Source organism: Ovis canadensis, chromosome 1, assembly GCF_042477335.2.
Source record: "Ovis canadensis isolate MfBH-ARS-UI-01 breed Bighorn chromosome 1, ARS-UI_OviCan_v2, whole genome shotgun sequence".
Lineage (NCBI taxonomy): Eukaryota > Metazoa > Chordata > Mammalia > Artiodactyla > Bovidae > Ovis > Ovis canadensis.
In genome coordinates this window covers 201,842,142-201,855,776 of record NC_091245.1, presented here as the reverse complement: position 1 = coordinate 201,855,776, position 13,635 = coordinate 201,842,142, and the positions used below count along the sequence as shown (strand labels likewise).

Here is a 13,635-nt window from a genome sequence, read left to right as displayed (position 1 = left end):
TTATGCAGAGTTTCTTGAATTCAAATTTTATTTTTAAAGTTAATATTTGACAATTTATTAGCTTCTCATTAGGCAGAGATAGGGTTTCTGTGTGGGTTCAGGAAAATGGAAGACATTCATTTACAAGATGGGGAATTGGGTGGTATCTAAACTCTTTGCTCTTAATTTTTTTCCCCTACTTAGGAAGAGTTTATCTCTTTGTTTTTGTTTTGTTTTGTTTTTACTTCTCCTCAAAACCTGTGAATAATTACCAATGGTTAATCCATCCAGTCCATTAGTGTAATGTCAATTTATAAATTATATGCCAATTGCTGCTGCTGCTGCTAAGTCCCTTCAGTTGTGTCCAACTCTGTGCGACCCCATAGGTGGCAGCCCACCAGGCTCCCCCATCCCTGGGATTCTCCAGGCAAGAACACTGGAGTGGGTTGCCGTTTCCTTCTCCAATGCATGAAGGTGAAAAGTGAAAGTGAAGTCACTCAGTTGTGTCCGACTCTTCGCGACCCCATGGACTGCAGTCTACCAGGCTCCTCCATCCATGGGGTTTTCCAGGCAAGAGTACTGGAGTGGGGTGCCATTGCCTTCTCCGAATGCCAATTATGAGGTATTAAAAATACATAACCTGTCCTCAAGGAGGTTGGAATTATTCAGAAAAGGCAAAAAAGCACACAAATAATTGATAGTCTAGGTATACTAGGTAGAGTTATAAGAGGGACTTAGGTCAAATGTTATAAAATGTAAATGCTCTCTGCATCAAGAACATTAGGAATGCTTTTGAGAAGAATTAATGGCTCTTGAACCTGGACTTGTTAAAGCAGTGCCTTTCAAATTTTCTGTTTCCTCCCTAATCTGTTGGAGATCCATATCTCCACAGAGTATAATTAAAATTAGTTACTAAGAAAATGAAGTAAAAAGAATACAAATTGGAAGACAGAGTTTTAGCATTGTTATATTTAATAGGAATAAATTACTCTATTAAGCTACTATAATATTTTATAAATACTGTCTGCTTCTGAACTTGTCTCTTCACAGAGTGTCTTAGTCAACTAGGCATCCATCCACCATTCTGAGTAACCCTGCTCTAAGAGCTTCTAGAGAGAGGATATTACATTTGGGGAGCAGTAGGAACAAAGGCAGAGAGGTGGGAAAATTGCCCAGGATTTTACTTATTCAAATACTTTCTATGTCTTCCCACTTCTTATTTGAGAATATTTAATAACAGGTAAACTGAGGGCACTGGTCCAAACCCACATCATAAATGGACTGGATTAGAATATGAAAAATGTGGCATTTATTTGTATTCAGGAGACAGTGTATCTTAGCTAAAAGAGCATAATAGTGGGGATAAAGAGTCATTCTGATTCCTTTTCTGCCTTCCACCAGCTAAACATACTGGCCTGTCCCTCCACTGCCTCAGCCCCTTTTCCTAAATCAAGAGTGTGAAGCAAATGTTATTTAGTGTTTCTTTCTTTGTAAGTTCACTATAGAAACATCATTAATGCAGAGAAGTGTACAAAGCTAAAAGTTAAATGTAAGTTGACAGAGACTAGCACAAGTGCGTCTGTGTGCTGTGTGCTCAGGCACTTTAGTCATGTCCAACTCTGTGGACTGTAGCCCGCCAGGCTCCTCTGTCCATGGGATTTGCCAGGCAAGAATACTGAAGTGGATTGCCATGCCCTCCTCCAAGAAATCTTCCCAACCCAGCAATTGAACTCACATCTCCTGTGTCTCCTGCATTGCAGGTGGACTCTTTACCCACTGAGCCACCTGGGAAGCCTAGCACAAATGGATAGAGAATAGTATAAAAAAAAAGTCTCTAGTTATATTGAAATACACTAAAAGTATGTAGTGCTCTTGTCATTGATATGGGAGAAGATCTTATATTGCAACCTAAGATAATGTTTGAAAAAAGTTTATTAAAAGTGAAAAATAAGGCCCTTTATTATCTGTATTAAGGTATATAAAAAACAAAAATGCTAACATGCCAAATATGTATGCTTCAATTATCATAGCAACAGAATAGATAGAAATAAACAACATTGACCATAGGTTGTGACTGTATTAATGAATATATAATAAGTACTCTGGGAAACATATAATTAAATACTATCTTTGTCTTCAAGAACTGTCCCAGCTCTACTACTTTCTAGCTTAGACAATGCAAACAAATTGTTTACCCTCTACATCATTTTGTTTTGCTATATTTATAACATGGAAATAATGGCTGTTTTATACTGTTACTGTGAGTATTGAATGAAATATTTATAGAAAACACTTAGTCAAGTTCTTGGCATGTAGAAATATACTCAATAATCAAAGTTATCCCATGCCTTACTTAAGAAAACAAGATATGCCCATTAAAAATCCATTAATAATGCTTGATTTTAAATTGAGTTCCAAGCAAAACTAGAACATATGTCACCAATTGATAAATAATTATTGCCAAATGAATGTTATAAACCATGAGAGGGAATGTGGAATAATGATTAAGTTTTATTGAGTGCTTACAGTATGGCAGGACTATTCTATAACATGTACTTTATAAGAATTTGTTCATTTCATCCTTACGGAAAAAGCTATAATCCTGTGAAGTAAATGGTATTATTATTTCCAGATTAGAAAACCAAGGCTCAGAAATGTTAAGTAATCTGCCCAATATCAACAGCTAATAAGTTGCAGGAGTGGATTAAAATCCACTAATGGATTAAAATCCAGGTCTATACATTTTTTTTTCTTCTAAAAGCTTTTCCCACAGCTTTATTGAAGTACACAAAGAACTTCACATAATTAATGTATATAATTTGGTGGATTTGGATGTATGGATACATGTGTTTTGCCATCACAGCGATTCAGGTAATAAACATATCCATCCCTTCCAAAGTTTAGTCTGGATATTTAAGAAAGGTTTTATGGAGGAGATTAGCTTTGGACAAATGGAAAATAAGAGAAGGTATTCTCTTCTATGTTTGTGTTAAGTCACTTCAGTCTTATCCGACTCTTGGTGACCCTATGAACTGTAGCCTGCTAGGCTCCTCTGTCCATGGGATTCTCCAGGCAAGAATACCACTGTGGGTTACCGTTTCCTCCTCCAGGGATTCTTCTGACCCAGGGATCAAATTTGTGTCTCCTGTTTCTCCTGCATTTGCAGGCAGCTTCTTTACCACTAGCACCACCAAGTAGATAGAATGAACTACATAGATATAGAAACTATATAGAAAATATAAATTGAGACCCGGATGATTTAAGGAAAATTACTTTATATGGAAAACATCCACCAATGAACAACCTATTATGTGCAGGCCACTCTGCTGGGTAGGTGTTAAATGCACATGAAACAAGAGAGACATGGGTCTTATATTTAAAGAAGCTTACTGTCTAATAGAGGATGTATACAATGTGGCATTTAATTATAAGGCAAGGCAGAAAGTGACAAGTAAGTTATTCAAAGTTCAGCCAAATTCCTCTGAGGGTATAGAAGAAAGAGACAGCAAATTATGAGGCAGGAATGGAAAGTGTTTATAGAGTAGATAAACTTTCTGTTTTTTAAATTATGGTAGTAGAGACTTGGAAGTGCAGTGATAGTAGAGAAGTGATGTCATTTCTGATGAGTAGAATTTTAACATAAAAGGGAATAAAATCACTGGAGTGAAGCATCCATGTGGGAAGGAACAAGATATTGGGAAATAAGGTTAGAGAGGTAGGCTGGAACCAATAGCCTAAATACCGAGTATTTTATGTAATGAGTCCCACACGTTGAGATAAAAGGTTATGAGAACTATTTCATGAAATGTGGTTAGGACTATGGTTTCCAAAGCCAGAATGCCTTTTCTACCTCTCATGGTAGGTAAAAGCAGGAAGCAAAGGATGAGTTAACAGGACTGTGGTTTACTCTTCTATTCTTTAAACATTAAATATTTCCCGAGCACATTCACACCTGCCTCTGTGCTGGGTGCCAGGGACAACGAGATGCAGGATCTCTGCCCTCAGGGAACCCACAAGTTCCGGGGAAGGATGGGAGAGAGGCAAGCATGTTAGGGATATCAGTGCGGCAAGCAGTGCAGCACTGTGCTGGGTCTGCCAGAGACCCTATGTGAGCATAAAAGACAGAGTTAAGTCTGTCTGAAGATGAGGGGAAGAAGGCTATGTACCATGTGTTTGCAACAGAAGGGCCTGACCCAAGAGAGATGAATAAGAGTCATCTCTTGTTCTCTATCAGAATTTTACCTTAGTTCCATTCTGGGCTGGAAATAGCTTTGTTAATCACCACCTTAAAAGAATTTCTCACTCTTGCATTAACATTGCCAGCCTTAGCTCAGCTGCTCACTTTTTCTATCACTTTGCCTATTTAATGCTGAAATTTTCATTGGCACTATAGCTGATTTGCTGAAGGTCATAAAGAGCTTTCATGTCAAAGATCTCCTATTAGATTGTGAGCTATACCAGTGAGTGAGAGGGAACAAAATGTAAATAAATGGCATCAATGGAAAAGGTTCCCCTGTGGTCATGTTGGTTTTTCTCTGTGCCACTCCTAGTTTCTTTTTCCTTAAGTGGAAAAATTTATGAATATATTTGGTTTTTTGTTTTGTTTTATTTTTCATTATGGAGTTTCGCATCAGTTTTATCACGTTTTCTTTATTTAAAGAACTATAATTATGGTATGTTCAGAGTAGGGAAGGGATATCCAAAGGTCACGTCATGGATGACTTGAGTACAAAGAAGAAAAGATACCTTCACAAATAGAGTTTGGAAACTTTCTTAATGCAAATGATGAAACTTAGCATCACCAATACTGGGACAAACTGACATGTGCCAGCTGATATGATGTAGTAGAAAGTATACAACATTGTCTATGTAATAGTCTTGTGGAAATATGTAACCTGAATCTAACCATTAGGAGATAGACAAATTTAGATGATATGCCATTCTTAAAGACAATTGTCTTGAATTCTTTAAAAATGTCAGTGTTAGACTATTTAAGATTAAAGAAGATGAAAAATACATGTCATTCAAATGCAGGGCATACATCTTGATTGGGTCTGGAGCAAAAATCAGGGCATTTGGGGAGAGATTAAGAAATTTAAATATGAACTATATATTAGATAATAAAATATCAGTGTCAATTTTGTGGGTATGGTAATGGCATTGGTGTATAAGACAGTATCCTTGTTGTCAGGAGCAAATGCTGAAGTATTTAGAGTGAACTGTCATTATGTCAGCAAATTAGTTTGAAACAGGTAGATTGATGTAAAGATACTGTGAGGAGGGCAGACTCATTTCAGATTATAACAACTAGAGATAATATAACTACACAGTACACCCTTTCTCCCCCCAAAAGTATTGAAGCTTGCCATAGATGAATTATCTTTTTATATACATGCTGTGTGGCATGTAAGATCTTGGTTCCTCAACCAGGGATCAAATCTGTGCTCCCTGGTATGGAAGCAATAGAGCCCTAACTATGGGACCACTAGGGAATTGCCATTAATGAATTATCTTAACACTCCCTTCTTGGGCAGGAGGAATAAAGAATCATTCCTGTGTCTTCTAAATTTGACTGTTTGAAAATTCCTCTTTCTTATTTATCTGTTTCTTTATTTTCTACTGGACACATACCCTTTCTATTGTTGGTGAGATGATAAGCATTGTGGTGGTGATGACCAAAGCTGATGTTTACCTAAAGCTCTCCAAGTTTAAAAAGGCTATTCACAGTCATGGTCTGACTGATAGACCTGATCACGACCCGATGTAAAGGGCCAACTCATTGGAAAAGACCCTGATGCTGGGAAAGATTGAGGGTAGGAGGAGAAGGGGGCGACAGAGGATGAGATGGTGGGATTGCATCACCGACTCAATCGACGTGAGTTTGAGCAAACTCTGGGAGATAGTGAAGGACAGGGAAGCTTGGCGTGCTGCAGTCCATGGGGTTGCAAAGAGTTGGACATGACTGAGCAACTGAACAACTACAATAAAAATGATGTTTTTCTTTTTCTGATGAAGAAACCAAGATTGAGAGAGACTCAATGAGTTCAAGTTACACAGCATAACTTTTTGGATTTGGACTTACTCATCTCATCTTAAGTTCATTCTGATTCGTTACCATTGCAAAAAGATGTAAGCTGTCCCTGTAGTTAACTACTCTTGTCTCTTACCTCTCTTTCCCAGGGCTTTTGTAGCTCTGACTTCATTGTCACTGCCGATATACGTTGACTGTCTTTAACTCCTGAATTAACTGGTGTGACTAAGCATAGACTTTTTGCCATGGCTCAGATACATACTCTGGAGAGATAGCCCACCTAATACTGCTCTATCAACCACATGAGTTGACTGTTGACCTCAAAGGAAGCAAATCACAGCTACAACTCATCTCATTTTCTCAAGCCATTTCTTGATAACATATTACAAGCTAGAACCTCCAACTGATCTCAGCTGAATTTTTTATAATGATTGCATCCGAAAAGGTGCTAGTTTTAATGTTACATTGCCCTTCCTTTTCCATCTTCATCAAAAACTGTAACTGTTACATTACAGTATTAGCTAAATGCTACCAAAGATAAACCATAAGAGAGCAGTATGATCAGTCCCGATCTTTGAAGGGAAGATAGTCTTTAATGTTCTGAACATTTTGCATCTACTGGACTTGGAATTAGAAGACGCCTACTCCTTGGAAGAAAACCTATGACCAACCTAGATAGCATATTCAAAAGCAGAGACATTACTTTGCCAACAAAGGTCCATCTAGTCAAGGCTATGGTTTCTCCAGTGGTCATGTATGGATTCAAGAGTTGGACTGTGAAGAAAGCTGAGCGCTGAAGAATTGATGCTTTTGAACTGTGGTGTTGGAGAAGACTCTTGAGAGTCCCTTGAACTGCAAGGAGATCCAACCAGTCCATTCTAAAGGAGATCAGCCCTGGGTGTTCTTTGGAAAGAATAATGCTAAAGCTGAAACTCCAGTACTTTGGCCCCCTCATGCGAAGAGTTGATTCATTGGAAAAGACTCTGATGCTGGGAGGGATTAGGGGCAGGAGGAGAAGGGGATGATAGAGGATGGGATGGCTGGATGGCATCACCGATTCAATGGACATGAGTTTGAGTGAACTCTGGAAGATGGTGATGGACAGGGAGGCCTGGCGTGCTGCGATTCATGGGTCGCAAAGAGTCGGACACGACTGAGCGACTGAACTGAACTGAACTGGACTTGAATTTTGGCTATATCAGATTCCCAAGTGTCTTTCTATTAACAGGGGTGTACTTGAATAGGCCTTGAACACTATTTTGTAGGGGAGAGAGAGGAAATATAGAAGAAAGTTGAAGTAGGAGAAGTTCTCTTTTAATTCAGTTAACCACACAACAGATCTGTAGCTCAAATCATTTGCAGGGCTACAGGCCTTGTGTCAAGTGCTTGCATCTTGGAGCAACCTGTTTCCCTGGGCAGCTAGAAGACCGTGTTTATGCTAGAAGAGACTTTCAGTGCCAGGGGTAGATACACAGAAAGAAAAGTGGGTAATGAACTATAAATTATTATAATTTAAGGTGAAGTTCAGAACTTAAAATAGAGGGAGGATATTTTAAACAGATATTGAAACTAATGAGGGAGAAAGTTATTGCTAGAAAATTGTGAAACTGAAGAGGGCTAGTGGCCAGCATTGGAGCTAATACATGTGTGCTAAGTCACTTCCATCCTGTCCAACTCTTTGAAACCCTATGGACCAGAGCCTGCCAGCCTCCTCTGTCCATGGGATTTCCCAGGCAAGAATACTGGAGTGGGTTGCCATTTCCCCCTCCAGGGGATCTTCCTGACCCAGCGATTGAACCCACAACTCTTATGTTGCCTGTATTGGAAGATGGGTTCTTTACCACCAGCTCCACCTGGGAAGCCCTAATCAGGGCTTATATTTTTCAGGTATTTTTGAGGGGAAAATAGGGGACGACAGAGGATGAGATGGTTGGATGGCATCACCGACTCAATGGAGATGGGTTTGGGTGGCCTCCGGGAGTTGGTGATAGACAGGGAGGCCTGGCATGCTGTGGTTCATGAGGTCGCAAAGAATCGGACACTACTGAGCGACTGAACTGACTGTAAAGGACAGTTGAGTTTGTCTCTAGATATCCTTCAGCCATGTCTGTGAATGTATCCAGGTGTTCTCCATGTTGGTTGGTATACCCAGAGCCTCTAAGTTTTGTGCTTTCATTCATTTTGAAAGAGAAAAGGTGTTGTAAGTGAGAGGTTCCATATCTCAGCCTGTGGCTATGGCATGACTCCCTCAAAAATAATGATATTCTGGCTGCACAGACCCTAAGGCAGAAGGCAATAATCTTGGAATACAGAATATCTGGAAGTGAATAATGTAATGTATCTGAGGATGGACTGAAAATATCTACCCGCTTATTTTGAAGCATGAAGCTGTAATTATCTTGGCAGTGTTTACATGGTGTTGTCTTATTCTTTCTTAAACAAAAAAAGACTGAAGTGTGTGAGTCTTAGAATTGTTTAGTGAGCTATTTGAAGAATTCCTATGCCTTTAGACAGCACTAGGTAAATTCTCTTCACAAAACTTGGCATTTATCTAAGTTTTGTTTTTGCTTATCTCTTGAGTATTCTTAGTGAGCCATATTGAGAGTTTTTGCATGAAGCCAGAAGTTGGTTCTAGGGGAAGTAGCCTTTATTGCTTCAAAGGAATGTTGGACAAGAGTAAAATACGTGAGGCAGTGGGGACCTGGCATGAATCAAGCCATAAGATAAGAAAGATTCATGTTAATGTATGGCAAAAACCAATACAGTATTATAAAGTAAAATAAAGTAAAAATGAAAATTTTTTAAAAAAAAGAAAGATTCAGATGGGCATTGCTATGATTACTTTATTGATAAAACCACATCACTATATTTGGTACTATGTATCTCCTTAATTGAGAGCAAGATGGAGGTCCCATGGATGTGCATGAGTAGAAGCAAAATGCCCCAAACAATGGAAAGATGGTCTATTTCTTTTCTATACTAATAAGAACAAAGGATAAATGAGCATGTCTAGAGGACTTAGACTAAGAGGCTTAGGAAACTGGAAACCACTATTTGAGCTACAGTTGAAGGAGTGGAGAAAAGAAAACCTAGAGCCTTGAAACCTATTGGAGAACTGCCATGTCAAAAAGAAATTAGACTTAATATGTATTATTCCAAAGTTAGCAACAAAAGCAAGTGAGGGGAAGCTGGAAAAATTACATTCCATATAATAAATTAACATGTTTAAGTGACAGAGGAAATATTTGGATGAGCCTAGGACAAAGCCCAATAATCCCTTTTTGGGGAAGTGGTGATAGGTATTCAAGCATTCATTGGACTATGAGATTCGATTTCAGAAATATTATCCAACTCTGACATTCTGTCACTTAGGCATCTCAGCTTGCCTGGGAATCAGGCTCTTGCATCTAATTTCCAGTGCTACCCAGTTTATCATTATTGCTACATGATTACAACTAACATATAATGCTTTGTAAAGCACTTTTATATTGTATTTTTTATATCATTTAAGCTAGACAAAGAAAGAAAGAGATAGCTGCTCAGTCGTGTCCGACTCTGCAATCCCATGGACTATAGCCCACCAGGCTCCTCTGTCCGTAGAAATCTCTAGTTAAAGAGTACTGGAGTGGGTTGCCATTCCCTTCTCCAGGAGATCTTCCCAACCTAGGGATTGAACCCAGGTCTCTTACATTGCAGGCAGATTATTTACCACCTGAGCCACCAGTGAAACCCTAAGCTCGAAGCAATACCAAGCAATGTGTTTGTTTCCATTTGGTATATGAAGAAACAGAGGAACTGAGTGATTAAGGGACGCCCCACTCCACCACCACTACTACTCATAGCTCCCATAAGCAGCGAGCCTACTGATTCCGATTCTGTTCTCTCTCCACCCCATTACATCCTCTCAGCACCATGTTACTGGGTTGGTCATCGACTATGAGATAAATCCGTGAACATACTCTCTTTTTAGCTTCTTCATTGGTACAAAGAGAAGCATGATTACTTTGAAAAGTTTTTAGAGGGTCTCATCTGGCAGGTTCTAAATAATTGTGTCACTGGTTTTGTTTTTTTTTTAACCATTATTATTTTGTGTCAAGAAAATGGTTTCCAAAGTACTCCTGTCAATTACAAACTAGAAAGTGCTTCCAAGTGGGAGCCTCTTTTTAGTACAGATGGAACCTGGGGCCTTAAGGACCTTATTTTCACAGAAAAATGACCTAATTAATTAAAAACCCTAAAGTCACAATGGAAGAATAAGTAGAAAATAAGTGGTTCAGAGAAAAGGTGGTATTGATTTGGGGAAAAATAGACTTCTTGATTTCGTTTCTCTCCATCTCTTCGTTTAAGGTCTCTGTGGGCCGTGGGAATAAAATGTCTTCTGTTAATAAGACGTATTAGATAGACTTCCTTTTGTGGCACTGATTTCTGGTAAAACGTTTGCTCGGGGCAATATATGATTACAGCACTAAATAAATAATGATCCTAAGCATTTTATGTGTTCTATCTTAGTACACGTTAATTTTTAATTAATTTGGCTACATGGTGTATTTTTAAGCATTGATTTGGAAACCAAGAATTGTAGTATCATAAAGAATCATTTAATCATAGAAACTATATAGGACAACCTTTCATTTTCCCGAAAACTAAAGCCTAAATGACTTGTTCAAGGTTGTAAAGCTGAGACTGTTTAGAACTCTATGGGCAAAATCCCCTTTCTGAGCAAAAGATAGAAATTAGTCTCTGCTAGTGAGTAAAGGAATGGCAGGGCTGTTCACAAAGGTGAGGAAGTAGATTGGGCCTGCTATTTTTGTGAACCCAGACTGGGTTATACCTTATTCAAACTTCGGTTAAAAATATATTGCCCAGTGGGGAATGGAGGGAGGTGATATATGTATAATCATTGCTGATTTGAGTAGTTGTATGGCAGAAACCAGCACAACATTGTAAAACAAATTTCCTCCAATTAAAAAAAAGGAAAAAAGAATCCAATGCCCATAAAAATGATGAAATGATAATAACTTGTTAAAACCTATGTATGTATACTTGATTTCCAAATAGAAATGAACCAAAGAGATTGCCAATATCTTTTTCTCATACTCATCAAGTTACTTACTTGTAGCATTTATTGTTTACCTCATTAAGATGTAAGTCTGATTGAAGGTAGTTTTTGGTTAGTATACTGCTGTGTCTCTATCTTTAACCCTGGGTCAATTCCTGATACACAGGAGATGTTTAATGTTTAATTAATTAATTAACCCATGAAAAAAAAAATTGTGAGCAGACATCCCACATCCCCTGGGTCAGGACATGGTATAAACTACAAAAAAAAAAAAAACTTCATTTATTTAACCTATGTTTATTTAGTACCTTATGGAATCATAAATTGTTATAGCTAGAGGGAATCTTAGGGGCTATCTAGGAAAATCCTCTCACTTTTAGAGATTACAAAAAGAAAATAGTTTTTTTAGTTTCAAACTAATTGGTGACAGAGCCATGGATTATAACTCAAGCTTTCTAATTCCTTTTTAAATCACTTGAAGTCACTAGAGAGTGTTTTAGGGAGAACAACAGATAGTTGCTACAATCATTGAACTTCAGTCAAAGTTAGATTGATACCCTTGAACTCGATTTATCTGTTTTGCATGTCTTTTCTGTGAAAATCAAAGATTGAAATTGACCAATGGCTAGGTTATATAGTTAGGATTTTCTGTTCTAAATTCTAAATTATGTTTCTTTCACTCTGGACTTCCTTTGTGGTCCCTAGAACCCAAGACAATCTCTTACCTCCTCAATTTTCTTCTGTCCTAATCCAAATGGGTCAGATGAGCAGGGAATCACATTGCAAAAACATCCTTTATCCATGTTTACTTGTGTTTTTCATAGCAAGCAGTTGTGAAAGGTTGTTCTCTTACATTTCACCCCTTCAAGACTGGGAAGCATCACCCAGGATCCGTGTTTCATACTTACAGTAGATACCTACCCATTTTGTTGCATTGGGATCACCATTCTCTTTATGAAAGAATGAGAAGAAAAGCAGAAAAGAAATGTTTGCTTTATAGTCAAGGAACCTTTGTCTAATCACATGAAAATAAGCTTGATATCTTGAGAGAGAAAAGCTGGTGGGGCACACAGTGCGTATGGCAAAAGAAAGTTTCAATTCACAGATTGTCTGCGGTTGTGTATTGAGACATGGCAGAGCTGATACCCAGGCCTACAAGTGCTTATTCTGCATTTTCTGATCTTAAACATACCAATACAGATAACTGTGAGCTCAACTCCCTTTCCCCTCCAAACCACCCTCCTTTCCCCTCCAAACCACCCTCCTTTCCCCCAACCTGAACTTTCCCCACAACTTTCTCTAAAGCACACAGATAATCATCTCCTTCCAGACTTTGAAGTGACATTAGAATTGTCAGAAGGCATAATTAATTGACTGTCAGCAAAGCCATTGTTTGAACATCTGCAGAGTTCTACTTGGTAGACATCTGTTGTACTTTCAATTAAACAGATTCAGTCATCTACAAATATTGATCGAGTGCTTACTATATACCAATCATAGAAGTGTGTGCGATGGGAGACAAAAGAAATAAGGTGATATAATGACCAAGGAGAGAAAGCATTTGTTCAATCCTTTAGCACAAAGAGCTTTGATAGGAAACAAATTACATGACTGGCAGTGGAAAATACAGACTTTCTCACCCAGATTCAGGGGATTTTACCACTATTGCCACCTGATCTGTGCCAGATTGAATGCCAGAGGGGTCCACCTATTGCTGGGGCAGAAAGAGATCTATTGGTGACGCACTATTTGTGGATGGAGTTTTCAGTAAAGACAATTGAATGCTTTAAGAGGAAAATAAGCAGAAAATACCCAAGCCCAGTAAACTGAGAAGTTCCAGCAGCAAGTCCAAATTAATGACCATATCCTGACTTTCTTCCTAATTTTGACTCTGATGCCAGTCATGTTACATTAAATTCTCCCAGTTTCATAACAGCACTGCACAGTTCTGAGGGTCTCAGCCCCCATTTGGTTCTCTATCAAAACTTCAGTTTATCTGAGTCCTGGACCTGGCTTCACTCCTACCTGGAGGTAAACATCACTTATTAAAATTCAACAAGAAAGGACACAAACACTGTACAGGAGTGACCTGCTGAAGGAGGTTAAGATGCTGCAGTAGGCAGGAGGCAACTGAAAAGAATTATTAACCGCTACATCTTCAATCTCTCTCCACACACATAGACACATCATTCAGCCCTAGGATCATGGCACAGTTACTAGTCTCCCAACTTGAAAGCTTCCCATTCCTTGGTCATTGGAAGCCACCATCATAATTTTCACCAAATATGCAATAATATCAGAGAAGGAAATGGCAAACCACTCCAGTACTCTTGCCTGGAAAATTCCATGGATGAGGGAGCCTGGTGGGCTGCAGTTCATTGGGTCACAGAGAGTCGGACACAACTGAGCAACTTCACTTTTTTTCTTTCTATAGTTCCTTTTGGAGAAGGAAATAGCAACTCACTCCGTGTTCTTACCTTGAGAATCCCATGGATGGAGGGGCCTGGTGGGCTACAGTCTGTGTGGTTGCTAAGGGTTGGACATGACTAAGCAACTAACATACACA

General features: G+C 38.7%; 1 protein-coding gene across 13 annotated transcripts in view; it reads left to right on the top strand.

The window, feature by feature from the left end:
* Positions 1 to 13,635, top strand: part of LPP (LIM domain containing preferred translocation partner in lipoma) — a 736,773-nt gene that overhangs the window by 551,129 nt on the left and 172,009 nt on the right. The gene's annotated exons all lie outside the window — the stretch shown is intronic.